Source organism: Alligator mississippiensis, chromosome 1 (genome assembly GCF_030867095.1).
Source record: "Alligator mississippiensis isolate rAllMis1 chromosome 1, rAllMis1, whole genome shotgun sequence".
NCBI lineage: Eukaryota > Metazoa > Chordata > Crocodylia > Alligatoridae > Alligator > Alligator mississippiensis.
The window spans coordinates 200,098,329-200,125,858 of record NC_081824.1 but is presented as its reverse complement, the minus strand read 5'-3'; the positions used below and the strand labels follow the sequence as shown (position 1 = coordinate 200,125,858).

The following is a 27,530-nucleotide window of genomic DNA, read 5'->3' as shown; positions in this document are numbered from 1 at the left end:
ATACCTATAAATTTTGGCATTTGATTTTTGGGTTTTTCATCATGGAAAATCAGAGTGCCCCCTGTCCCCTTCTCTCACCAGGACGTGGGTCCAGCTGCGACTGTCCTCCCATCCAACTGTTTTGTGGCACTGAGCAGCCCTGATATACCAGTGCCCTGCCCATGCCATTGCCTCTCACTCCCCACCCACAGCCCCCCAGGTCCCGCTGGTGCTCCTCATTCCCTACCCTCCCAGTCATGCCAGAGGGGGCCCCCAAATGCCAGGGCTATGGGGCCAGAGACCCAGATCTGCAGCCCCTTACCCCTCCAACAGCACCCAAGTGGCAGAGAAGAGTGCGGAGCCCAGCTTCCCCTCTCCCTCCTTCATAGGCAGCATGACTTGAGCGGAGCCCATCGGGGGGGGGGGGGAGGAGGATGCAGGCAGGACCCAGTACAGGAGGGCAGAGTGGGACCAGGTGAGGAAACTTGGTGCCACTATGAGCCCTGTGATGCCATGGTGAGGTGCCCCTTGCTTGCCTGGCAGCAGTGAGGGACACAACTCCACACTGCCACCCCTGCTGTTGCTCAGTAGGCAGGGGGTGTCTCGGCATGGCAGGGCAGGGCTCCTGGCCCTAGCATCAAGCTTCCCCACCCTGCTCTGCCTTGTCATGCTAAGTCCCAGCCACTGGGTTGCAGAGGCCCCATGCGGAGGGCAGCAGGGTGGGGACCTCTGAGCCTGCAGCTGCCAGCCTGCTCCTGCCCCACACACAAATCTGGGGGACACGTGCCCCCCATGTCCACCCCAGGAGTGTGCAGTGACTGGAAGTCAGCCCCCTGGCCCCACTCCCCCTGGATGAGCCTCCTGCAGTACCATCCTGCTCCCCACCTGGGCTCTGCGGCCATGTATTCTGGCCCCAGGTCCCAAGCCCCACACACCACTGCAGCTAGGCAGCAGCCCCAGCCCTACCCAACTCCCTCCCTCACTATGGGGCCCTCAATCCCCCCTGCCTCACACCAGACTTACCTGCAGAAGTTGCTCTGCAGGCTGCCTAGATGCCATGTGCATGGGTCGCGTGCACATGGTACCCCCTGCCTGATCCCACTCCCCCAGCTCCTTGAAGGCTAGAACTCTGCCAGCCTGCAAAGGGAAACCCACCATTTCCCACATTTTTCTCTTTTAAAGGAGGAAAGGCAGGTTTTTCTCCTTAAAATGAGAAAATCTGGGTTTTTCTCCTTACCATGGAATTTTACTGTGGCGAACGTGAAACCCGGATCCCTGCTGATCACTGCCTTTACTTAGGGAGAACATTTTTACAGGGTAATGAAAACCTGTAATTTATCAAGGTAGCCATTAGGTGACACCAGTGCTCCACAACATGGCTAAAAGCACTGTATACAGCAGTGGTTCTCAACCTTTTTTGTACTAGGGCCCATTTGTAAACATCACTGGCCAGTCCTGACCCACTGCCCCTCACTCCGGACCCACTGTCCCCAGCCCCAGCCTCCTAGTGTGTGGGGCATGGGGGGGGGCCCAAGCAGCCCATAACACGCTGGAACTCTGCCATCCTGCAAGGAAAAACCCAGAGTTTCCCACTTTTTCTCCTTTAAAATTTTTCAAGTTTGTTCACAACCCTTTCATATATTTATGCAACCCACTTTTGGGTCGCGACCCACAAGTTGAGAAACTCGGTTACAGAGCACCAGGAAAGATGACTATGAAAAGAGATGGTCTCACTGCGATCCCTGGCACATGTTCATTTAGATTGCATGGTGCCTTCAGACCAACAATTGCACCTCCTTGGATTAACAGGTTAATCGTGCCATAAATGTAATGTGTAGAAGTGGACTGCCACAGGCACAGACATATCTTAGCCCTAGTTTGTGTATGTATTTATTTATTTGATTTCTATGCTGCCCCCATCCACGTGGCACAAAAGCTGCATGTTGGGTCCTGGAAGGATAATGGCTAAACAGCTGCATAGGTCTAAATCCACCAGGAAGAACAAAAGCTGAACTGCAGTTCCTCTTATTGCTCTATATTCAGCACAGATCAGAGCACAATATGAGCTTGAAATATGTTTTTTGAGGGCAGTGTTCCTGGCCAAGAAACAGCTGTCCACTCTGACCTTCTGTACTGAGAGTTAGAGAGAGATGTTATAGGTAATCCTGACAGATCTAAGCTGGATTAATTTTGGAAAATGTATAACAGAAGCTTCCACAGCAACCAAAGGGAACAGTTCAGGCCATGGCTATTCAGAGTGGTAAGACCTCAAAGTTTACCTCATCTAGCCTTCTGGACACCGGATGCTACAAAATGCTGAGAATCCTCAGCTTGGAGCTAAGGAGCTCAGCACCTCACAGCATCACACCCCTGGGAAGGTCCCTTCATAAGAGGCCCACAAAGTGAAGAGCAAGGCTGAATGTTTCAGTGACCATCAACTGCGGACAAGAGACACTTCAGTACTGTGGACTTCTGTATCTGGGGGGATATCAGTGCATCTGACAAACTACGCTTAGCATGAAGATAGGAACAAAACCACAGACCTAAACTTTCCCGTGATTCAGTCTCATTATCATGGACCGCCCTTTTCTATTCCATCAAATAGCAGTGCAAGTTAGAGCATTAGCTACACTCATGTACTCTCTTTTCCCTGTTCTCAGCCAGTAGGAACACAACAGATACCAGGAGTTCATAACCTCTGTTTTGTGGACTAAGACCTTGCTAGCTATTTATTTGCTGATTAAACTTTTGGTGCCCAATATAACACAGGGATGTCCAACTTCCAAGCAACTGGGACTACAGGTTGCATAGAGCCCTTTGCTGCACTGTGCACCGTCCTCTGTCCCCCACCCTCCATTGCACCATGTGGGCACACAGTCCCAGCGTCCTCTCACCTCCTCACGCTACATGCTGCACTGCTTCATCCTCTGGGACAAGAAGTGACAGCTGGAGAAGAGAGAGAGAGACCAAGACTCTGGCTGCAGTTGTAGTCAAAACAGCGCAGGCAAATAGTCTGGCAGGAACCTGGGGACCACAGATTAACCCATTCGTGGGCTGCATGCAACCTATGGCCATCACTTGGACAGCCCTGGTATAACATAATAGCCACAACATTATTAAGTGACATTTTACATTGCTGAGAAGTTGTTCCATGCCAAAATATATTCTAAACCAAAGAGAAAATTAACATTGCTTGAGCCAAATTTGGACATTAAATATGTTTTCTGTGTAAGCCCTATCAAGAGTTCACCAATTTTAAACTCATAAAATGTCTTTATTTTCTAGCAGCTATTGGAGATGGTAGATACATTCCAAAAGAGAGATACTGACGCAGCCAATGGCTCCTCTGAAATATCATTTCACTAATTATGAGATCAAATCCTGCTCCACTTGAAGCAGGGAGCTTATGTTGAGGCATGTAATTATTTTTTAAGCAGATGGCCTCTACAAAGTCTACCTCTCATTTCCGAAAGCTCAAGCTCAAGCTCATAAATAAATGAGACAGTCAAGAAGCACAAGCTGATTTTCACAGCCAGAAAAGGATGCTGTCACCTGGGGACACTGGCGACACATAGGGGGTGCATGCGTGTGCACGTGCACCCCCTGAGATTGGCCATGCACCCCCTGGAAGCACCAGCTGAGAAACCGCAAGTGCAGGCGGAATTGTGTTTCTAGTTTCGCTGCTGGTGGTTCCAGGCTAGGTGATTTGCCGCTGGGGGGCCCCCTCCCACCCTGTTGGCGATCTGATGACCCCCCAGTATCAGGAGGCACCAGTCGCCCATGCCTGGGGTGGCAGACAGTGAACTCACCTTTCATTTCTTCATCCCTACCTCACACCAAATCCTGTAGAAAGTTCACATAAGGCCTAAAAGTCATAAGTGGGCTGTGCAAGAAGTTCCATGCTTTGAGGAGCCATGTCCTTTCCATTTGCACTCCCAGAGGTTACTGCATGTGTGATGAGGGGGCTGGGACTGGGGTGGGCTTCGCTAGTGGGTCTCCAAGTGCACTCGCCAAAATCCCACATGGAGGAATGATGAGGTTCCCGTGCTGCCGGGACACTGAGAGGGAGAGAGGTTTCCTCCAAGATTCCCTTGGAGAATGCCCCACATAAAGCTCAGTCGCTTGGGGTCAGGATTTGTCCCTCAATACACAGGCCTCCCTTCATCTGATGTCAAGTAAGGACCCAGTTAGCGTCTGTCTGATAGTTAATATTTGCAGACTGTTTTAGTTGGAGCCCTACCAAAACCCTGTCTGGGGTCATTATCAAAACAGTCATGCCAAAAAACTGCTCTTCCCATGGGTTATGACAAAAAAAAAAAAAAAAAGTATTGCCATATGAAATACAGCTGCAGTTGCTGATCTGAACGGAAACCAAGAGATGGGCTCTTTCCCTTTGGCTTTGTCCCTGTCACAGGGACTTTGAAAGCACCTGGAGCTTATGTTAAAGAGACAGCAGGCCAGATATACCCCAGCTGGCACAGCAAGGCACTAGTTACACTGTGCCACCTGATCCCCCTGCCCCCAGGAGGGAAAATTCACTCTGAGGGTTGGCACCGGCAGTGGTACTGTCTCCAGCCTCCTTCTGGTTTCTGACAGAGGAAGTCAACTTTATCTCAGAAGGATCCTAGAAGTAGAAGCTCTATGGGGATGCAGAGAGCCACTTCATTCTCCAGCTGCCCTGGCCGTATCCTCTTCCTGCTTATGTCCCTTCCCTGGCAGAGGTTGCAGTTTCTTTCTTCTGCCCTTGTGGACCTTCGGCCTCAGTGGCCCTTTGCTTAGGTTCTCCTGAGGCAAACCAGTGGCAACTCAGGAAGAAGGTGGCCAGTTAGCAGGTCAAGCACTTTTGTCACACATTCAGGTTCCACTGATTTCAGTGGAGCCATGTGCCTGAGAGTATAGCTCCTCATATTTGCTGGGTTAGAATGGACAAAATTCCAAGAAATTATCCCCAAAGTTGTCCAATGTCAACAGGGAACCATATCAAGGCCTCGTGCACAGCTCGTGTCAAGAGCCTGCAAGAGTCTGGTTACAGTTTCCTAGATGATTTCCAAGTTTTGCTCTGTTTATGTTAGCAAGGTGCATGAAGTTTGGACATCAGGAGCTCACCAATGCATTCTGTAGATTTGCAAGGTCTTCCCTTTTGTTGAAGACAGGATATGGGCAAATAACTTTCTCAGTTCTGTAACAAAGACTGAGCCAAAAGAGACACTTAACTGGTGGTAAAGGAGATCTATCGTTTACATCAGCTGAGGAACCAACCTCATCAGCCTGTCGATTGACTTCAGTGGCAGTAGAATGAAGTCATTACCATTTGGTGGGGTTTTCAATGAAGTCTACTTCCCCTAAGTTTCTACAACAGTGAGAACTGTTGCAAAGGGTAGAAGGGAAGTACTGACTGTGATGTGAGCCACTTGTTTCCCCAGAAAGAGGTGTTAAAATGCAGCTTCAACTCAGCTCCTTCTCAGTGGTCTCTGACACTGTATATTCCCTCTCTTTGCATAATGGATACATGGGGCACATCAATACTGAGGAAACTGCCCTGTCCTGGGCCTTTCTGATATTTGAGAAAAGAAAGCTGCTTTGGAAAGTATAAGGGACAGGCTACCCCTTGAAGGATGGGCTTGTACTGGTGGTACTGCAGAATACCACTGCTGCCCCTCAGCTCCAGTGGGTTTGTGCCTTAAGGACTGGCACATACAGAGAGCATGCAAGTTGTACCCTGCTACTATGTGACTGGCTACTAATAGAAGCTGATGGGGAAGACAATGCCAACATGTTCTTGCCTCCTTTTTTTAGAGCCATCTGCCAAAAGGAAGCTCTCTGTAGGGGACAGCAAAAGGGTACAGTGACCTTTATAGCAACCTGGAAAAAGAGGATTATAGTCACTTTGCAGCAGCACAACCTTCTTCCCAAGTGAACTTACCTCTACTTGGGCCTGCTAGCTGCGGTGACAGCCATACTTTTGGTACAAAGGATCAAAACCACTCAAGAGTGAATGAGAAAAAACAGCCCTTTATTTTCACTTGGGTAGAATCAGCTTCTCTGCATTGCCAGGAGTCAAGCAGGTACCAAGAAGGTTAGCACACAATTTAAGACCTGAAGTACTCTGCTTATACACGTGTCATATGGAAGGAAACAGAGGTTACTGAAGGGTTGCTGAATTCTTCCATCATATTTTGCTGCTAGATAGAAACTCAGCTCTCAGACAGGGGTCTCACTGAGCATACCTGACTCCTTTGAATCTGTTGTAGGCATTATGGAGTAAGCAGAGTACTTATGGAGCTCCCTCACACTTGCACCAGAGCTCTTTGTCACTGGAAGGCCCTGTGCTGCAGTCTGTCTCAGAATTTCACATAGCTCAGATGACTCCGTTTGTCCCTTACAGCAGCAGAAATCACAGGCAACACATCTCTCACAGCATTGCATCAGTCATACTGACTCATACTGAAGACTGATAAACCTGTGTAACACACCATCCTGGTTAACTTTGTTTAATTTTAAAACCAGGTAAGGTTAAGCAATGACTTCTTTGAGACAAGGATTTGTCATTTTACATGTCTGTAGATCTTTTGCTGCAATCAGCCCTGAGTGAGGAATCAAAATGCTATTGTACTGCAAAAAAACTGATAAAATTACTGCTGTTAGAGTATCCATCCATTGTGTTGAAGATTTGAGCTGCCTTTACCGCAGCAATTCACACAAAAAGACTTAGCAGTAATTAGGTAAGACCATGTCATAAAAATGTGAATAGCAGTATCTCTCCTTTTCCCAGGGTAGGCACAAGGAGCATGTAGACATGACATGAGGAGACAGCATACTCAGAAGGGGGAGTGAGGAAAGGAAAAGCCAGTGTGACTTGAAGGCCATGTCTAAACAGGTATGTTACAGGCAACCTAGTTTGTTCATCCTAAGTGGAGTGATTTAACTCTAAATGCACCCATACTACAATATCAGACCAATGTTGAACCATGTAAGTACAACCCTGGCATTTTAATAACAAGCAAAAGTGTTTACAATAAATTAGTAAAGTAAAACAATTTAAATCTTTTAAATATCTGCATGCCATTAAGGTCCCCACAGTTATCTACAATTTATGCCTGTCCATATAACTATATCTATATATTTAAGTTTCACATTATAGCCTTGATTCAACAAAGTCCTTAACTTGTAATTTTACATACATCAAGAACACTATTGACATTTACACTCAGGGTGTCCAGGGTCTGGAACAAACTCCCCCCAGAGGTGGTGCAAGCACCTACTCTGGATTTATTCAAAAGGTGTCTGGATCCTTATCTTGCTGGGATCATTTGACCCCAGCAGACTTCCTGCCTATGGCAGGGGGCTAGACTCGATGATCTTGTGAGGTCCTTTCCAGTCCCTAATATCTATGAAATCTATGACATTAATAGAATTATTCTTGTATTAAAAGCAAAGTGTACAATTAGGATGCATAGCTTAACTGGGGCTGGTATCCTAGTGAGGAAGAAGTTTGGTAAGATTATTTCCCATTTTTCTGGCTTGCCTCAATTCAGACCCTCGTTATTAACTCCAGATACATCAAATTCCAGTGTGCTAATTATGTCAAAGATGACTCTGTGAGCTACTCTCAGGCTTGTAGCCTTGAATCTGAGACCTTGGTTTTCTGCAGCAATGGCCTGCTACCATTGCTGCAGCTACTGTAACCTGTCTCTAGCAGTGTGTGAGACTCTACCTGGGACCCAGAGCTCTTTGATCCAGTTGGCTGGCCACCAACATCTGATCCACCACTTAGAATCATAGAATCATACAAAATGAGGGTTGGAAGGGACCTCAGGAGGTCATCTAGTCCAACCCCCTGGTCAAAGCAGGACCATCCCCAACTAGATTATTCCAGCCAGGGCTTTGTCAAACCTGTCCTTAAAAAGCACCAGGGATTAAGATTACCTTTCCAGGTAACTTGTTCCAGTGTTTCACCACCCTCCTAGTGAGAAAGTTCTTACTAATAGCCAACCTAAACCTCCCTTGCTGCAACTTGAGACCATTGTTCCTTGTTCTATCATCTGCCACCACTGAGAACAATCTAGCTCCATCTTCTTTGGAACCGCCCTTCAGGTAGTTAAAGGCTGCTATCAAATCCCCTCTTGGCCGTCTCTTCTCCAAACTAAATAAACCCAGTTTCCTCAGCCTCACCTCATAAACCCTAGTCCCCAAATAATTTTTGTTGCTCTCCACTGGATTCTCTCAAACTTGTCCACATCCTTCTATAGTGAGAGGCCCAAAACTGGACATAGTATTTCAATTGTGGCCTCACCAGTGCAGAATAATTACTTCTCACAATCTGCTGGCAACACTCCTACTAATGCAGCTCAGTATGCCATTAGCCTTCTTGGCAACAAGGGCACACTGTTGACTCATATCCAGCTGATTGGCCACTGCAACTCCCAGGCCCTTTTCTGCAGAGCGGATGCTGCTTAGCTAGTCAGTCGCCAGGCTGTATCAGTACATGGGATTCTTCTTCCATCCTAAATGCAGGACTTTGCACTTGTCCTTGTTGAACCTCATGAGATTTCTTTTGGCTTAATCCTTTAATTTGTCTAAGTCACTCTGAATCCTAGTTCTACTCTCCAGTGTATCTACCCCCCCCCGCTTGGTGTCATCCACGAACTTGCTGAGGATGCACTCCATCTCATCCTGTTAATGAAGATATTGAACAAAACTGGCCCCAGGACCGAACCTTGGGGCACTCCACTTGATACTGGCTGCAAGCTGGACATTGAGCTATTGATTACTATCCACTGAGCCCAACATCTAGCCAGCTTTCTATCCACCTTATAGTCCATTCATCTAACTCATACTTCCTCAACTTGCTTGCAAGAATACTGTGGGAGACAGTATCAAAAGCCTTGCTAAAGTCAAAGTATATTACATCTACTGCTTTCCCTGCAGCCACAGAGCCAGTTATCTCATCACAGAAGGCAATCAGGTTGGTCAGGCATGACTTGGCCTTGGTGAACCAATCTGACTGTTTCTAATCACCTTCTCCTCCAAGTGCTTAGAAATGGATTCTTTGAGGACCTGTATCATGATTTTTCTGGGGACTGAGGTAAGGCTGATTGGTTTGCAGTTCACTGGATCCTCCTGCCCTTCTTAAAATGGGCACTATGTTTGCCCTTTTCTAATCATTCGGGACCTCCCCCAATCACCACAAGGTTTAAAAAATAACGGCCAGCGGCTCTGCAATCACATCAGCCAATTCCCTGAGCACCCCCAGATTCATTGCATCTGGCCCCATGGACTTGTACACATCCAGCTTTTCTAAATAGTCCCTAACCTGCTCTTTTACTATTGAGGACTGCTGACCGATGGTTAGAGAATGGCATTTAGAGCTTTGCTTTTGGGAATTGGCTTATAGGTAATGTAGATATGCATTAGAATAATGGTCCAGGGCAAGAGCAAGTGTTAATCAATTTCTAAAAGCCTGGTTGTCACACAGTTTCACAGCCCTCAAGGCAGAGAGGGATAGACACACAGGCTGGGAAATTGTATACTTGTACCACACTGTTCCATAACATGAGATAACGTGGCTCTAGGTCACAGTGCCCAAGTGCAGAGCCCTCAAGATTTCTGGTTTTGGGGACCAGACCAAATTAGGAGGACACTGGTAAAGCCCAAATTAGGATGTGCACATGTAATGAGCTTGTGAAACAAAGGAATATGCTGACAGGACAGAACATGGACATTATGACAAACACAGAGAGACCAATCCGCAATGCCCAAAGATGAAGAGTCATCACAGAGGGAAAAAGGATACAAAAGGAAGGATTTTAGAGCAGCAAAGGGTCCCTAAGAGGGAAACCTGAGGCCACCATGGACAGAGGGCATACCACCAGCCCATCTCACCCACCCCACTGGGGGCAGGGGGTGGGCCTTAGCCTCCGATTTCCAGGCTGCTGGCATCTGATATTCAAGATAGAACCTCAGAGTGAAGTTCACATTCTAGCCAGGCATACCTCGAGTCTGATGACAGCCCTAGGACTGGTAGGTATAGAATTGCTTGTTTTATACTTACCTGCTATCACTGTGTATTAATAAAGTTTGCCTGTTATTGAATGGAAAGGTCATGGTTGGTCTGAGGGTTTGGGTCCACCCAGAACAATGTATCTGAGTCATTAATCCACCGCCAACAATTGGTGACTGGAACCCTGGGGCTGGGACTTGAGAGCAGTAACCTGACCGATCAGGGAATTTATTGATACAGAGTAAACCTCTCTAGATGGATCAAGACTCATACTAAGGTAAAGCCAATCAGGGTTGTAAGCTAAGTAACCATGTTTGTGTCAAAGTTTTTGTGTAGGAGGTTGGTTTGTTGCACTGCTGACCAAGGAGGCATTGTTTGTCCAGGTCACGCAGAATAGTGGACAAAGGTATGTGCTGTGGTCAGCTTTGGTCAAGTAAGATAACCTCGTATCATGTGTTTGATAGGAAGCTAGGAGAGAGCAGAGAAAATTGATGTCTCTGCTGAAGGACTGTGTGAATGAACAGGCAAAAAGTATTTGGGACTCTGAGGCATTGGTAAGTGGTTACAAGAGAGTGGTTCTGCTTGGAACAAGGTATCTGGGTCATAAATTCAGTGCCACACTTACCTCCTCCCCAAACTGTGCTGCCTGGTGCAGTAGTCTGGGAGCTGATTTTGCCTGTGAAGACCAAGGTAAAAAAGTCATTGAGCACTTTAGCCTTTTCCTCATCATCTGTCACTAGGTTTCCTCCCCCATTTAGTAAGGGACCCACATGTTCCCCAACCTTACTCTTGTTGCTAACATACTTGTAGAAACTCTTCTTGATACCCTTCACACCCCTTGCTAGCTGCAACTCTAGTTGCACTTCAGCCTTCCTGACTTCATCCCTGCAAGCCCAAGCAATATTCTTATACTCCTCCTAAGTTGTTTCTCCAAGCTTCCAGCTCTTGTAAGCTTCCTTTTTGTGTTTAAGCTCACCAAAGTGTTCTCTGCTAAACCAAACTGGTCACCTGCCATACTTGCTAGTCTTCCTGCACATCAGGATGATTTGTTCCTGTGCCCTCAGTAAGGTTTCTTTAAAACACAGCCAGCTCTCCTGGACTCCTCTTCCCCTCAGACTGGCCTCCCAGAGGATCCTGCCCATTAGTTCACTGGGGGATTCAAAGTCTGCTTTTCTGAAGTCTAGGGTCCTTACTCTGCTGCTCTCCTTTCTTCCTTTTGTCAGGATCCTAAACTCAGACATCCCATGGTCACTGCTGCCCAGCTTGCCATCCACTTCCTTTATTTAAAGTCAAACTACTGTATTTATTATAATGCTTACTGCTTGAAGAGTGGCCAGGAAGGAGGAGCAGCTGGCAGGACAGAGTCTGCACTGCAGTGAGTGGGTGCAGGAGGAGAGGCTCGAAGGGAAGAGCCTGTGCTTATCTCCTCAATGGAGCCTGTGCTTATCCTGCTCATCTCTTCTCTCCCTGCTTCGAAGACATCCCAGGGTGCTTCAGCACACTGGTTAGGAATCACTGCTCTAAGCAGTCAGGGTTTTCCTAATTTGTGATTGCGGTCCTGAAACTCATTCATTTCTTAATAATCTGGTTCCTGACCTGGCCCGCTTTGAGACTCCTTGCCCACTCTGGCCTTGGCTTGGACCCCACCATCCAGAGGGCTTCAGGGAGTAGCTCTGGGGGATGCCCGGCTTGGCTGTGGATGGAGGCAGTGGTGGGTGGGTTTTCCCTTCCAGAACCTGTTCTCAAACAGCAGGGGGACATCCAAGAGGGGACCAGGCAGGGAACAGGCACTGCAAGGGGGTGCCCCACTTCTGCCACTGTCCCCAGCCAAACCTGGCTCTCCACATGGCTACTCACTGAAGCCCCCAGCTGGAGTGGGACAGGAGTGGCTCTGGGGATTCCCCTGCTCCCAGGTCAGCTGGGGACAGTGGTGGCAGTGTGTAGGCAAATCCTGTTGGAGAGAAGAAGGAATGAGATGGAGAGAATGTACCCAGAGCAGGGGAATCATATATGCATTGGGGATTAATAATGTCCTCACTAGCTGCTGCTGTGCCATGGTCTGCCCATAGAAGATGGGAGGGAGGCGCTGCAACCACCCCCGCAGCACTGGTTGGATCTTCTGCACCCCTGTTTTCAAAATCCTAGAACCACCCATGTGCACAGTTAGCTTTTACTTTGGGTTTTAGGAGAGGGAATGGGCGATGACGAAATGGCCACTGGATATATCATGAGGGAGTAGGTTTTGGTCAACATCTTGCAGAGCAAGAGTAGAAGAAAGGTGACACTGCTCCAGTTAAGGTTGTGACAGCCCTTCCAATGTGTAATCTTTGGCTGGGTCATACTACTGAGACTGGGCATTTTTCTTTAAAAAAAATGGATCTGAAACTCAAATGTAGCATAGAAGTCATGACCTTGGGAACGACTGTTTGTTTACAGACAAAACAGCAAAGGAATTGTCTAAGATATTTTAAGGATAGATGGAAATGAATGGAAAAATCAATACTTGTTGTTTTGACTATCTTGCTCTATTTTTTAGTTTTAACATAGTTCTTTGGGTTTAATGCCCAGTGTGTTTCTCAAGCAATCTAGAAGGAAGGGCTCCTCTCGAGAGCTTTGTGCACATTCTGCAGCAGAGGGCAGTAGTAATCTACCTCTGAATTCAAGCTGCTTGTAATCATAGCACAGGAATAAATTTTCCCCACTCACTCCTCTCCTTTATGAGGATTTCTTTGTGTTTTTTTCTAAAGTGTTGAGAGGGCTGATACCAAATAGGTTGAGGTTTTGTCTTTGGAAGAGAGATTTATTTTGGTAGAGCTACTCCCTTAGGCTGAGTTTATACTGAAGAGCTGGCTCCTGTTTCAAGGGCATAAATCCGGCAACAGCACCCAGAAATCCTGGGGTGCTTGAAATCAAAGTCTGGATCTCAAACCTGAGGCACTTTTAAAGCTAAGCAGGGGGGAAATGATGTGACTGGCTACATAGCATCAGCCTCAAGAATACTTTCCCACCATTTGCAGAAGCCTCTTAATCTCCTCTCAGGAAATTATTCCCAGAGCAACATCCATTAGCTTCATTAGATGCTGGCGAACATAACATTTATGACTTAAAAAAAACCAACGCTACTAGAGAGCATCAGGTTGACACCTTTAAAATATATGCAGCACCAGCACTCATACTCAGACAATGCTAGGATTATCTCTTTTCTGCATGCTGCCTCTATCTATTCTCTGCTCCCCCACACCTCCCCCCCCCTTGCCATCTTCCTTCAGTGCTCAGCAGTAACTACAATTAAACTGAATGTGGTTATCATTGTGCTCTGTCACCTCAAATTATCATCCCAATGCTGCAAGCCAATTCAGCCGTTTTGGAATTACTCCTCCCATCCTGTTTTTAATTTTTAAGAAACGACACACAAATACACACCCACCTCTCTGGGTCAGTGGGCTCCAATTTCAACATTGCATACAATAAACTAGAATTGTCAGAGCATAGTGCCAAGCCTCATGTTGAGATCAGGCACAGCTTTAGAATTTGCTCCTTTGCCTTGTTCTACATTAGCCTGAAGCAGATGACTTTCAAGACATATTTTTTTCCTTTGAGCATCTGAAAATGTGTGTATGCATGTGTGCATGCATGCGTGTATGTGTACAGTAAATGGATGGAATTGTAAAGGGTAGCAATTGTTCAAAGGAGATGGAGGATTAATTTGTCTTCTGACTTACTAGTGGCGAATTAGCCTAAATCCTGCCAGTTAAGATGTTTTTAAAGGCTATGCTTTCACAGTGAATTTCTTGTATCTAGGAGTGGTCCCCACACAGACATAGCTACATGGCTTCCAGTTTATAAAGCAACCTGTCTGGGCTTGAAGGTGCCCCTGGCAGGTAGGGTAAGTTTACTGTATGGATATGACCTGACTTATTTCCAAAGCAGCTATAGCATGTGCCTAGATGGATTTCTGTAAATAAAATAGACAATGCATAGTGATCCCAGAGGCTATAGTATGGCAACATACACAGTCCTGAAGAGGGTCCTGGTCCCCAAAGTTAGATGAGTTTGTCAGAACGCTACATAATGTCAGAATTTCAATTTCATTCCAAAATCTATTTTTTTTGCTAGTCCTAATTACTATGAAAGGACTCGTGAAGACAGGAGCCCCATTCAGGGGCTGTTTACCCAGCTGTACTGTTCTGACACTAAGATGATCTGGCATATAAGGGACAGAAGCTAGCTCTTCACTGAAACTGCAGCGGGGGATGCATTTAGTCCTGAGGAGCCTGTTGTTTTATTCTGTATCTACGCAGTCCTGGGAGCATGCAGCAAACTGGATCACAGCACCGTCACGAGGCAAAGCTGCAGATGAGTGACTATTAGGATAGACACCTGAAGAGTCTACCCCTAGAACTCTGGTAAAGCTCATCATACATCAATAAAGACTTCTTGATTACAGTTCTTGCTGTGCAAGCTTTCTCCATGGTGCTCTGCTAATGTGACAGTGTACAGCTGAGGGGCTGTCTGTTCTGTCCTTGGTTTCTCTGAGAATAGTATCCAGGGTGCTGTGATGCTGAAATTGTCCGCTAGGCAGAAAATCAACTCACAATGCAGATCTCTAACCAGCTATCATATGCTAAGCACTTTCGACTGCTATCAATTAGGTTTATATTTGACCTGGAGGTAAAACAGTCTGTATCCCATTACTTTTCAGCATCTCCAGCAAATCATGTAGGGCTCGATTCTGTTCTCACTTCAACAAAATCATTGGAATTCATTCATATTTACTCTGGTTTAAAGGAGATCAAAATATGGCTTCTACTCTGTTTACCAAGCATAAAATGCATTTTCCTTCATGTCTAGCATAGTTAGACTAATACTTTGGTTACCCAAAACACTTTTACATTTCTAAACTGCTCTGTTTTATTTCTGTAACTCATAAGTGTTTTACGTTTTTAAGTTGGCACAGGTTACTAATGCATGGCTAGCAGGGGTGTGTAGATGTCGGAATAAATGAGGACTGTAATCTGTGCTCTGCAAAATGCATGGCTGAAAGCCTGTGCGCCTCTAAACCTGCCTATTGACACAGACTTTCCTTCAGACACTAGATTCACTGTACAGGGCTGTAAATGTTTAAAAATAAAACACTGGTTTGACGATTGCATGTTGCAAATAGCATGGATGTTGCTGGATTTGTTTCCTGAAATACCCAGAATTATGGGCAAAAGATTTTGTGATACCGGGTGAAAATATATTCAGCCAAATTCTGTGATGAAGTACATTTCTTAGGGTTGGTATAGAGAATCCTAGGACATAAAGAAAGCCTGTGTGCTTTTCAGAGCCCCTTAAATATGCATTAGGTGGTACAGCCTCCCAGCTGAATCCCAAAGCAGCCTGAAATGAAACTGTGTTCTTAATTCAGCCATGGGACACTGGTTTTGGAACAACTATTTCTTCTAAGAGACACCAAATGAGCAACTGGTTTGTCATACTAGGGGCACTGTACACAGGCAACAAGCACAGCTTTTAAAAGGGGAGCTACATATTTAAATCTGAGTTTGCTGGCCTTTTGGGGCTCAGAGTAGGAGGGTTTGTGGGTATGTGAATTTTTGCAATGACTTTACTTTTTGTTCCTGTTTATATCCATGTGCTTAATGAACCAGATTCATGAAAGCTGAGGAAAAAAGGTCAAATAGCATCTCCCATGTGCCAGCTGGCTCTTAGCTACTGTTGGTGGAGACTGACCCCATGCAGGGGCAAGTGGTTTTTACAGCTACCAAGCTCTCATATTTTCTGCCAGGGTGTAGGGAGCAGGTTTAGATTATAGGCAATGCTCCACGGAAGGCCTAGAGACAGAGGCTGCCGAAGGGATGTGCTGAATTAGGAAAGTACTCATCTGCACAGACTGTCTTTTTCATGGCTGGCACCACTCATTTAAAGGGCCCAAGCAGTTCTCTGTGTCGGCTAGAGTGAAGATGCCAGCTGTTTTCTGCTACTGCAATCTTCCCACACAGGCAAACATTCTCCCTAGGGAGAGCAGAGCTGCCCTTGGGTTTGTACTGGAAGAAGTGGGGGTAAACCAGGCTGAACGTAGCTCCCTCACTGTACTCAGGGAAATGCAGTGTGTGGAGCTCTCCATTCCAACTGGAATTCTGCACTGACATTATTTTTTTTCAATTTGCTGTGGGCTGAAAGAATGGAGAAATCAGGCTCTGGCCGATGCTCTGGCCTTCAAGAACAGATCTTGTTTGTCATGTCCACGCAAGGTGGAGGCATAACCAGCAGTCTAATCCAAACAGGCTGGCTTTGATGTTATGTAAAACATAAGTAGATTTCAAAGTAAAGCTACTAAACCTCTGCCTAAATTCCTCAAAAAGGAATTTTTAAAGAATTTTTGAGCAGGGACAAAGTTAAAGCTCTGTATCGGAATTAGGCTTGTAAAGCACAGGCACTTTAGATAATAAAATGATTCAACTGCTTTATACTACTTTGTTGTCTGCCTAGACTGGCTTAGGCTGCAAACTCTTTAGGTCAGAGACTCTCTTACATACAGCCCCTAGAACCCTGCACCCAGTACTAGGCATTCATTTAATACATTAATAACTGCAGGTATACTATAAAAGCAGGGGTGTTACACCAAGCGTGTATTTAGTCCACAGTGCAAATCCAGAGCTTATGCTTCTGGATTGTTTCCCAGACTAAGTAGTAAAGCGACCACTGTCTTGCCCCTTTCTGAAGTACATGCTGGAAACTTTACACTTGGGTATTATGTGACATTCATGAAAAATTGCTCCCTGAATGCTTGTATTTTTGGGCACTGCCATTCTGAATCCTGAAGCTATAGTGCTAGACATTACTGTCTGGATTTAGGAAGGGCTGGGGCACTTCATGACCAGGCCAAAAAATGAACTGTGACACCAAGTGCAACTCTCTGGGTATGTGCCCAGCTATTCTGGACAATGGGTTGGGGTACCAATTCCTACCCCTCCCCACCCACCTGCTCACAGTAAGAAGTAGCTGGCGAACACTCCAACTGTTCCCATCTTGGCTTGAGTGTAGCAAGTGTCTGAGCCAGAGTGGTTGCGATGCTCCATTCAGCCCTTGCCAACCTGTGACTCTCCTTGGGCAATGTCCCCTTCACTTTCTTGCCATGCCTTGATGTTATTAACTTTTAAGGAATGGGAGGCTGCCCTAGGGCTTCCCAAGCCGGGTCTCACTGTCATGAGCACAGGTGTCCATGGTCATTACCTTAAGGGCCAATTATGCAGGCTCCATCCTCCCCAATATCCACTTCCATTCCTTGCAGACAACATGCTAACACATGCCCTTCCTGAGTTACAGGCTCCTAGCCCCAGTCCTTGCCCCTCCTGGGCTATGGGCTCCTTGGCCCCCTTGGTCTCCAGCTATACAGGCTCCCAGCACTAGTCCTCACCTCTCTTGGGCTATAGGCTCCTTAGCCCAGGGACAGGCAATTATTTCAGGCTGAGGGCCACTTACTGAGTTTTGGCAAGCTGTCAAGGGCCACGTGGGTAGCCCTGCCCCTTAACAGGGCCCCTGTCCACTAGTTGCCATTTTGTGACCAGAAGTCCCACCCCCTAACCCCTGACCTTTGCCCCCAGAATTCCCTCCTTTTGCCCCCGCAAGTACTCCTTTCAGTAAGGGGTTTTGCCATTTCAGAAACCAGAAAAATACCAGATTACATTCTAAAAATTGAACATCTACAACAGGGGTAGGCAACGTTTTTTGGCCGGAGTGCTGCAAAACACCACAATGCCTACCTTGGAAGGTGCCAGACTGCCAGCATGCCAGAAAAATAAAATGAGGGCAAGAGGCGCATAGCAAGATGTCCTACTTGTGCCCCTTGGCCCCCACCCAAAGCCCCTGCCCCCTGGCCCTGCTGCCCAGCCCTGCTGCCCCTTGCTCCCCACCCAAAGCACAGTCCTGGCATGGAGGTGATAGCAGGGTTCCAGAGTCTGGCGCAGCTGTTTGCAGCTAGCCTGGGCTCTGGGCCGCTGCAGCAGCGGTCAGGCTGCAAACAGCTGTGCCAGGCCCCACAGCTCTGGTATCAGCTCCATGCTGGCAGCGACTGAGTGCACACCTTGGAGTGGACAGCAGGGCAGCACAGCCTGCCCCGAGGTGCCTGTGCAGTTGCCGCCAGCATGGAGCTGATGCCGGAGCTGTGGAGCCTGGCGCAGCTGTTTGCAGCCTGCCCACTGCTTGCTGCAGCTGCCTAGAGCCCAGGCTGGCTGCAAACAGCTGTGCCGGGCTCCAGAACCCTGCTATTACCTCCATGCCAGGAGCAGGGAAGAGACTGGGGCTGTGCTGCCTCAGGCCCCTCCCCCACTGCCCGTTCTGATGCATAGGTGCACGCGCCAGTACTGAATAGATGCCAGAGCCCAGCACAGCTGTTTGGAGCCTCCTGGCTGCAGCTGGCCCCGGCTCTAGGTAGCTGCTGCCAGCCAGGAGCCCGGGCTGCTCCCAGCAGGCAGCTGGGACACTGCAAGCCCTGCTGGGAGCAGCCTGGGCTTCTGGCTGGCAGCAGCTACCCAGAGCAGGGGCTGGCCATGACATGCTGAGCAAAATGGCCTCATGTGCCATGGTCAGCATGCATGCCGGGGGTTGCCGACCCCTCATCTACAACATTCATTAATTTTATTTTGAAAGTATTTGTGTCCTGGTTTACATGTGTTTGTGTAGTGTACACAGAGGTGATTGCATAATAGCCTAAAATGAAGTCTTACTCTTGTATATTGTGAGGGGGTAGGGCTTTGGGGGTGGGTACAGGTTTGTGGGGGGCTGTGGTTGTGGGTATGTGGGCCATGGGGGAGGGTGTGGAAGCATGTGTGTGTGTGTGTGTGTGTGTAGATATTTGGGGTGTGGCTGGAAATGGTGTTTTGGGGTGGCTGTGTGTGGGGGGAGGGTGGCTGGGTTGTGTGAGGAAGTATAGAGATCTGCGTGTACAGCAGGGCAAAGGGAGAGTGGGTGAATGTGTATGGTGGGGTGTGCATGTGGGACTCACCCTATGAACACACTCTGGCCATGCAGTCTATAAATTTATTAGGGGAGGTCAACGGGGAATAGGGGAAGCGCTGTTTACTAAGGCGCCCCAGGGAGTGACTAGGAATAACGGGTGTAAACTAGTTGAGAGTGGATTTAGGTTAGATATTAGGAAGAAATTTTTCACAGTAAGGGTGGCCAGGATCTGGAATGGGCTTCCAAGAGAGGTGGTGCTATCACCTAGCTTGGAGGTCTTCAAGAGGAGGCTAGATAGTCACCTGGCTGGGGTCATCTGATCTCGGTCCTCTTTCCTGCCAGGGGCAGGGGGTCAGACACAATGATCCATTGTGGTCCCTTCCGACTCTACAATCTATGAATCTGTGAGTCAGGAGCCATGTGGTGCTGGAGCGGCCGGCAGCTGGCAGGAAAGCAGGGAAATGGCAGCTACAGGTGGGGAGTAGGGGAAGCAAGCGGGCATGTGGGAGCGCAATGATAGCTGGTAGTGGAACCCACAACAGTGTCCTGGGGCCAGTGCTGGCAGGGCCCAGAGTGGGGCAGCAGGAGCACAGGGCCCCTGTCCCCCTCCAGCACAGCTGGTGCCAGACCCTGCACTCCTGCCGCCCCACTGGTGCTGGCCCCAGGACACCAGCGTGGGCCCCACATTCCCGCCCAACTGTCCCTGCACTCCACGCACCCATTTGCTCCCATTCCCCCATGCCTGTAGCTGCCATTTCCCCGATTTCCTGCCGGCCACTCCAGCACCACATGGCTCCCAGACCGCAGGACTTAACAGAAGCCAGCCTGGCCCCGAGAACTGGGGTGATCCCCATGGTCCTCCCCTGCCTCCCTCCACCCACTCTTATCTGAGTTTCCGTCTCCAGGGGAGGGAGGCAGGAGTAGCCCCAGGGGCCCAGGCCAGAATCCTCTGCTAAACATGGGGCTTCGGGGTGGGAGGTGGCTGGGGGCGGGGCCAGGCCTAGCCAGCCTTGCTTCTGGGCTGTTGAGTCCTGCTGGCTTCCCCTGGGTCCTACTGCCCTGGCTCCTGTCATCTTTGACAGGCAGCCAGGAGGTGATAAATATATTTTTAAAAATTTTCTAGGGGCCCCATGAGCCAGATAGAATGGGCTGGTGAGCCAGATCCAGCCAGCAAGCCACATTTGGCCCATCCCTGCCTTAGTGCCTTTGGTCTTCAGCTATGGTCCTTGACCTTCGGTTTCCCTAGACCCTTGCCCCTCTTCTGGGCCAGTTGAGACCTTTGGGTTTTCTTGGCTCTACTGATGCTTGTCCCTCCTGTGCTTCAGATCTCTGGGCCCCAGGCCCTTTCTTCTCAGCCCTGGCTGGGCTCAAGTGCTGTTCTCATACTCAGTGCTGCTCACCCCAGCTCAGCAGTTATCTCAGGAGCTCTGCTGCCAAGAGCTCCTCTACTTGTGGCACTCAGAACTAGACTCCCTGGGTTTATAGTCCTTAAGCCCCACCCCCTTCAGGTCACATGACTTTCTGATTCCCCCACCACCACCACACCTGCAGGCTGCTTCTCCTTTAGCCTTTCCTTTTAAAGTGACAGGTGCACCAAGTGCCCTGTCACATCGAGTCACATCCAGCCCTGATACTGTAGCCCAAGGGTCGGCAGCATATGACCTGTGGGCTGGATCTGGCCAATAAAGCCACTGGATCTGACTTATGGAACTGGGAACTTCTTCTGCCCCATACTGGCCAGGTTGGAAGCACTGGCTAGCTTTGGACCTGAGCCAGGTTGATTTGACCAACTGCTGCAAACACTTGCTGACTGCTGATGTAGCCTACAAACATCAGAAATGAGAAAGACCTAACAGATAGTCTAACCCAGTTGTAGGCAACCCCTGCCATGGGTGCAAGAGTGTGGCACATGAAGGTATTTTGCTTGGCATGCACACCTTGGGCAGAGAGCAGGGAAGGGGTCAGTGCCGCGCTGCCATAACAAGGATTGGGCCCCTTGCATCTCCCCCACCATCTGCCCCTGGCACACCAACATCTTACAAGTTAAAGTTGCAAGTGTTTTTGGCACTCTGCTCAAACATATTGCCAACCCCTGACCTAACCACCGTCTTTGTACCAATTTAAAATTATTCCCTCCAGGATATTGTCTAGTTCTCCACCTAAGCTACTGTAGCTCTGAATGTTTCAAATAAAGAGGCATCTACCATTTTCTTTGCAGTCTGGTCCACAAGTGATAGACAGCATACTGCTGTCATGATGGCTTTATGAGAAAGTCTGTAGACCTCTCTTGCTTAAGTTCGTTCCATTATTCTTCCCTATATTATCTTGCAGTATCCTCAATTGTTCTTCTATTCCAGGTATACCTGGTCAGAAATGCAGAAAATTAACTGCGCTACAAAATCTGGTTGAAAAAAACCCAGCAAAAATGTCTATCACATCTTTTTAAAAATTGATCCAATTTTGAAAATTCAAAACATGTTGATCCATTGTATTCTGTCTGGTAGCAGACTAATGTGTCTCTCATACATATGTTTAATAAAGCTTTCCATATTTTCTCTCTTAATCTTACCTGACATCCATCGTTCCAGCTTCATCATACCTGGAGTCAATCAAAACTTGGAAGTTTTAATATTTAGGGAAGTTCCTCAGTTTGAAAACCATGGCTATATTGAAAAGTTCAAATTTTCCTAAGAAAGGAACATTTAAAAATAAGTATTATAGAAATGACTTTATTAATTGGCTTTGTTTTAACATGAGATATAAATAGTCAAATGGATAAAGCTAAAAGGAAGTTTTTCGAGCCATTAAGACAAAGCATTTCAATCGTTTTTCATCTAATTCCAAGAAAATAGAAGTGTACCTGAAAAAATATTTCAGTTTTGTTGAGCCTGTAGTTTCCTGTGAAAAAAACTCTTCTGTTACAAAATTTGCAACCAGCTTTAACTTTGGAAACCTGTGGTTTGTCAATATTTATCTGGAAATATGGTACCCAGAGTCAAACACAAGGATAATTAAAGTGAGATTGTGCCAAAGCTTTGTAGAAAAGTCCATTACATCAGTGTGTCTCTGTTTATGCAGCTCAAAATTACACTAGCCTGTTCAGCTGTCAAATTACATTGCATAGTCATGCCTAACTTACTGCCAGCTTTCACTTCTAAGTCTCTTTATCATTGTTACTCTTTACCTTACTCCCCTTCCCAGTAAAATAGCTGTATCTTGGATTATTTTTGCCCAGATAAATTAGTGTGCATTTTTTCCCCTCATGCTAATCTAAAGGCCGTTGAAGTCAATGGAACATTTTCCCCTGACTTCTGTGGACTTTGGATGATGCCCGAACTCTAGGTTTATATTATGCTGATGGTTCTAACTACTAGCGCTTTCTTTCTCTGCCCTCAGTGGTGTTTGAAACACCTTCATTTAGTGCCATATGTGAATGCCATTAATGTGCCATCTATTCTTTCTTCAGTATCATTAACGGTAATGAGAAATAGATGAGATAAACACTGATGCCTGTAGCAACACACTAGAGCTCTTCCCCCTTTTGTGTATTACAAAATCATATTTATTATTATTCTGTGTCACATAAACTGACACTGGCCTAAATGACTGTAAACAAGGTATATAGATAAATCCTGCACAACAATCCAAACCTGTATCTAATGCTTCCCTTGTAATCTTATGTCAATTTAAAAAAAAAAAATTAGTCTAGCATTAGTTCTTCAGAGACCTGTGCTATATATTGCTCAAGCTCTGTTATCTCCTATAGGCTTACAGAACTTTTTCTTCTCAGCATTTATTCCCTTCTACTTTACTGGAAAGAGAATCTGTAATTAGTTCTGTAGCATACATAAGAAGGATAGTCCCTAACTGAAAGAGCCTACAAACAAGGGTCTCCTACCTGCTAGTAACTAATAGGAGTATGAATACTTGCTATTGGACAAAGTCCCATGGAAGTTATGGCACCAGGGCTAACAGTCAGCACCATGTCTAGTAGGAGTAGGCCCAAGGATGCTTGCTGAGTGCCCTGTAGTCCATACTGACTCCCAGCAGAGTTGGGGCTCAGCACTGTGCAGAACTGGGTCCTAAATAATAAACCATTTGAAACATCTTAAAAGCAGTGCTGTGATGACAGCCTAAGCAATTAATTACATTACTTTTAATAGACCCTTCAAATAGTGCTAAGTCAGTGACATCTGCTGCAGTGTGGTAATACCTTCAGGGAAGAATATTTTTAACACTGTGATGCCTCAAAAGGCAGGCAGCAGATAGGCTGAAAATGGCTGTGCAGGGGATAAAGTATCTTTACTGACTGCATGAGCTTTTTTCTGCCTCCTGCTCAGCCAAAAAAATGTCCATTTACCCACTTACTGCCAGCTGACTTAATTAAGAGTTGTTTTCTTCAAAAAATGCAAATGGGAATGATTGAACTGTCTGCCTAAGATGCACTAGGGAAAGCATGAAAGCACAGGGCCAAATTCTCCATGCTCTTATGCAAGACAAGCAGCACTGTTGGCTTCACTGCAGATCTCCCTGTCAGACTGAAACAAGCCAATGGCGAAGCCAGTGTCACGGGCCTGATCCTCAGCTAACGTAAGCTGATATAGCTCAAACAAAGTCAATGGAGCTATGCTGATTTATGCCAGCTGCAGATCAGGTTCCGTACCTTTAAAAGGAACAAGTGAGAAAGACACATGTATATGCTAGCTGAGCTTGCTTTAAACGTCTTTTTTTTTAAATTATATTAACGAAATAATCATGAATTCATCTTTTCTGAATATTTGCTTTCATAAAATAATTTAGCTCATTAGCCACTCACCTTGTAGCAGAGTTGAGTTGCCTTCCTCAAGTCTGTTTGTGCAGAATTCATGAATCGAAGCTGGGCAAATTGAATAGCAGGGAGTTCATTTCAATGGAGATGATCTCATTATCGGGCTAGCTATTCATCTCCTGAGATGGATAGATTATTGCTGGCAGCTGCAGCCCTGCAGATGAGTTCATCTACATACTTGAAGGAATAGAACTCTTTAAAATTTACTTCTTTCGTTTAGTTTTTATGTATGCCTGCATCAGGTCACAGCAAGGGTTGGTGCCTGGATTAAGGACCACATTTATCCCTGTGCTGACGCCTGTATCTGCATTTCCCCTTATCCAGAAGTTCCAGGGGCTGATGTGGCTCTAAGTTGTCCTACTTTGTCCTTGTGCTTTAGTGAGTTTCATGGCACCTGGCAGGGGAGGTGCAGCTCTGTCCAGGCCATTTCTCCTCCAAACTCTATTCCATCTTTAGTGTGTTCTCAGCCAGGAAGAGTTGCAGGGACAATGCAGAGCTGGTAGAATTGGCTCTGACCTGAATGTAAGTGGCAGCCAGGCCTGACACCACTTCCCTGGAACCTGTCTGCTGTCCCTTTCCAGCAGACTTCCTGGTGCAAAAGAGTGATGTGGTAATGCTGCACCAGCTTCCTACAGTTCACCAACCCCAAAAGGACTTCAGAAATGCAGATTGAGAGCAAAAGCCAGAGGGCATTTTTCATTTAAAGATGTTGCCATTTTGATAAGGTCTCTAAAAAACAGGAGTGGAGGAAGGGAGGACTGGTCAATGGAGTCCTGGACATCTGCAGTGCACGTCACTCTGACAATACAGAACTGACAAGTGTTTCAGTTACTGGAAAGTCTTCTGTTGATTTTTCAAGATTTGGAAAGCTCGTTCTCATGGACCCCATGCAAATGGGGCAAATGAGTGTAGAATGCAGGCACTTCTCCTCTGTAAATGATTGTTTCAGTGCTGTTGTTCATTTATTTGGCTTCCTGTCTATTAATCACACAATCTTCCTTTGTATAATTCAGTGATTCTCAATGAGGGTGCTAAATAGGAAACCACAGTGTTAAAAACATTCTGACTTCTTGTAATTTTTTCGAGTTCTTCATAACAGAAAAACTATTTTTGTTCTGTAGTCAAAAAACTAAGAGCTAACATATTCCCAGGGGTGCCTCAAGCCTAATGAGGGGTGTTTTGCATATAATGAGGAGTGCCTCAAGCTTAAAAATGTTGAGAGCCACTGATAAAATTTGTGCCTAGTTTTCAGAGATGTGGAACACCCACCGTTTCTACTGACCATCACAGTGTTCATCCTTTCTGAAAAATCAGCCCTCTTGTGTCCTGTAACGTGATTCAGATAGAGCCAACCTCCAGAATTTAAACCTGAGGCCAAATCTGGGTCACGCTGACCCTGCTGCAACAAAGCACTCAAGCATATGATCAGGCAGTGGGACTTCTCACTTATATAACTATGACTTAAATGAGACTTTTCCCATGCTTAAAGTGCAGCATGTGCCTATAGCTACAGATCAACTTAAAGCACGCAGAAGAGTAGTAAAAATTGCGGGCTGCTCATGACACCTAGCGCCATTTTCATGGTCTTTTCATGACAAGTACCTTCCCCCACAGCTGATTGGCCGAGGAGCCCCAACAGCCTGCCTCTTGCTCCTAATTGGCAGAGAGGGGTGCCCTTCATGCAGCCCTGCCCCTTGGCACTGATTGGCAGAGAAGGGCAGGGCCTCACAAAAGCATGTGCCTATAGCTAGGGATCTACTTAAAGCATGCAGAAGAGAAGTAAAGCAGAGCATCCCTCTTAGCCAATCAGTGGTGGATAGAGGAGGAATAGCTACCATCTTGGTTGCTCTCTTTTGTGCTGGCAGCCACTGGCTAGGCTGCACTAGCCACTGCCAATCCAGCATTTTATTTAAGTAATTTTTTTCCTGGTGATTTCACACAAAATTGTGGGAAACACCAGTTTTTGTGGTGATCCTGGAAACCAACTTTTTTGTGATTTCCATGAAAATCACAAAATCAAGAATTGAGTAATTGGGGTAGTAGGAGTTATGGGATAATAAGCTTAAAGATAGAGGTTTCTAGGACCTGGGAACTGGTAAGGAAAGTGTGTGATTTATTTTTTCCCCAGGCCATCATCCTGAAAGATCCAGCCACTTCTTCCAGGAAGGAAGGGAGAGATGATGGAATTTAGTCCAGACTAAAAGGCTCAAGATATCCAGGGATTAGGGAGCTCCTGAGAAGGAATTCTATGCCTGGTAGAAGTCTGGGGCAAACTACTGAATAGGTTCTGAATTTCCATTTGGACTTTGTCTCTGGAAACAGTGGACTTCTGTGGCTTAGCCAAAAAGGCAAAATCATCTCAGCAGCCTAATTATACAGAGACCTGGTGCATGACCATCTGAGAAGAGAAACTAAGGCAGTAAATGGACCCAAAGCTTGGCTAAGTCCTATCTACAGATAATATTGTTTGAAGCTGGTGAAATATCAGGGTATCTCATATCAAGCCCAGCTCGTGCAGACAGTTCGCTCAGCTGCTCCTGAAATAATTGAGATCAATAACCACAACAAAGCAAAGACCTTTCATTCTAGGATGGGCAAGCTCCTTAAAAATAAAAGTTATGAAAAACCATAAAGTTCTGTTCCCCCAACAGAAAAAGAGCCTAACTCTTAACCTGCCTTCCTCTCCTTTTCTCTTGCCCTCTTCTCTGCCCCACTTCCCCCAGCTCATTTATTTTTATGTGATCCTCCAGCAGACAGTTTAACTCCTTCCTTCACTTCAGTTAATCCTTGGATCAACCAGTCTGTGTCCATATGTGACCTTCCAATTAGTTTCTTGGAGTGACAGCAGCCCTCAGACCCTCTTCTTTCCATGGAGACTCCTGCATTGTAGAGTCTGGAGGACTGTTAAAAAAAATCAACATATTTCTTACTGGGTAAAGGCCATCCACATTGTAGCTGCTTGTGAACATCTGTGAGCAAGCTGTTAATTAATTACCCACAGATTCCTGGGAGAAAGGGGAAGTCCCATGATAAAGGTGTATGTGCTGGAAAAACACAGAAGCATGTAGAACCAAGAGTACTGGTCACTACTCCATATAGCATGTTGCAAATGGGAATTCAATTTTTAATACACAAGAACAAGGACAGCAACAACAACAACACATCTGAACTGAAGTTTCAGTAGGAGAAAGAACAGGAGTGGAATGCTATTTTCCTTCATCTCACTGACACACAGTGAAGCAGAAGTGTTGCCTAAATTAGGATGGCAGGGTTTAGAACTCAAATTGAAGAATAAAATACGAAATGAAAGACCCTCTCTTAATGACTACAGTTGACGTCAATGTTAGTATTTATCCTCCAGTCTTTGTGCCTTTGGGATGCAGTGGTTGGAACTTTTTCAATGCACTATGTCATAGGTTACTTAAGAGGCTGAACAACCACAGAGATCTGGTGCAGAAGGCTGGTGTTTTTGTGAGGGACTAGCAGAGGCTAAGGAATAAGTATAGACAGTCAAAAGCCTAAGGCTAAATTGATTCAGTCTTTGCAAGTTAGTCTAAACTGTACAGATTAAATTGAAAGAGAAGCGAATAGACATCTAACCTTTGATTCAGGAAATGCAGCCACATGCCTGCAGTAGCTCAAGCCAGCAGCTAGGAAGCACTAGAGCATAGCTCTCTGGCTGTCTGTTCACTTCCTCTTCATACTGCCCCCAAGGTCTCTGGGATTTGCAGTCCAGAATTACAACAGCAGGACTCTGCAGGG

General features: G+C 46.5%; 1 long non-coding RNA gene across 1 annotated transcript; it reads right to left on the bottom strand.

Moving 5' to 3' along the window:
• Window positions 1-5,971: 5,971 nt before the first annotated feature.
• Window positions 5,972-25,360, bottom strand: LOC106738336 (uncharacterized). Its single transcript, XR_009457567.1, has 2 exons — window positions 21,510-25,360; window positions 5,972-10,655 (listed from the first exon to the last, which is right to left on the bottom strand). It is a non-coding gene; the product is annotated as an uncharacterized LOC106738336 (long non-coding RNA).
• Between the last annotated feature and the right edge of the window lie 2,170 nt (window positions 25,361-27,530).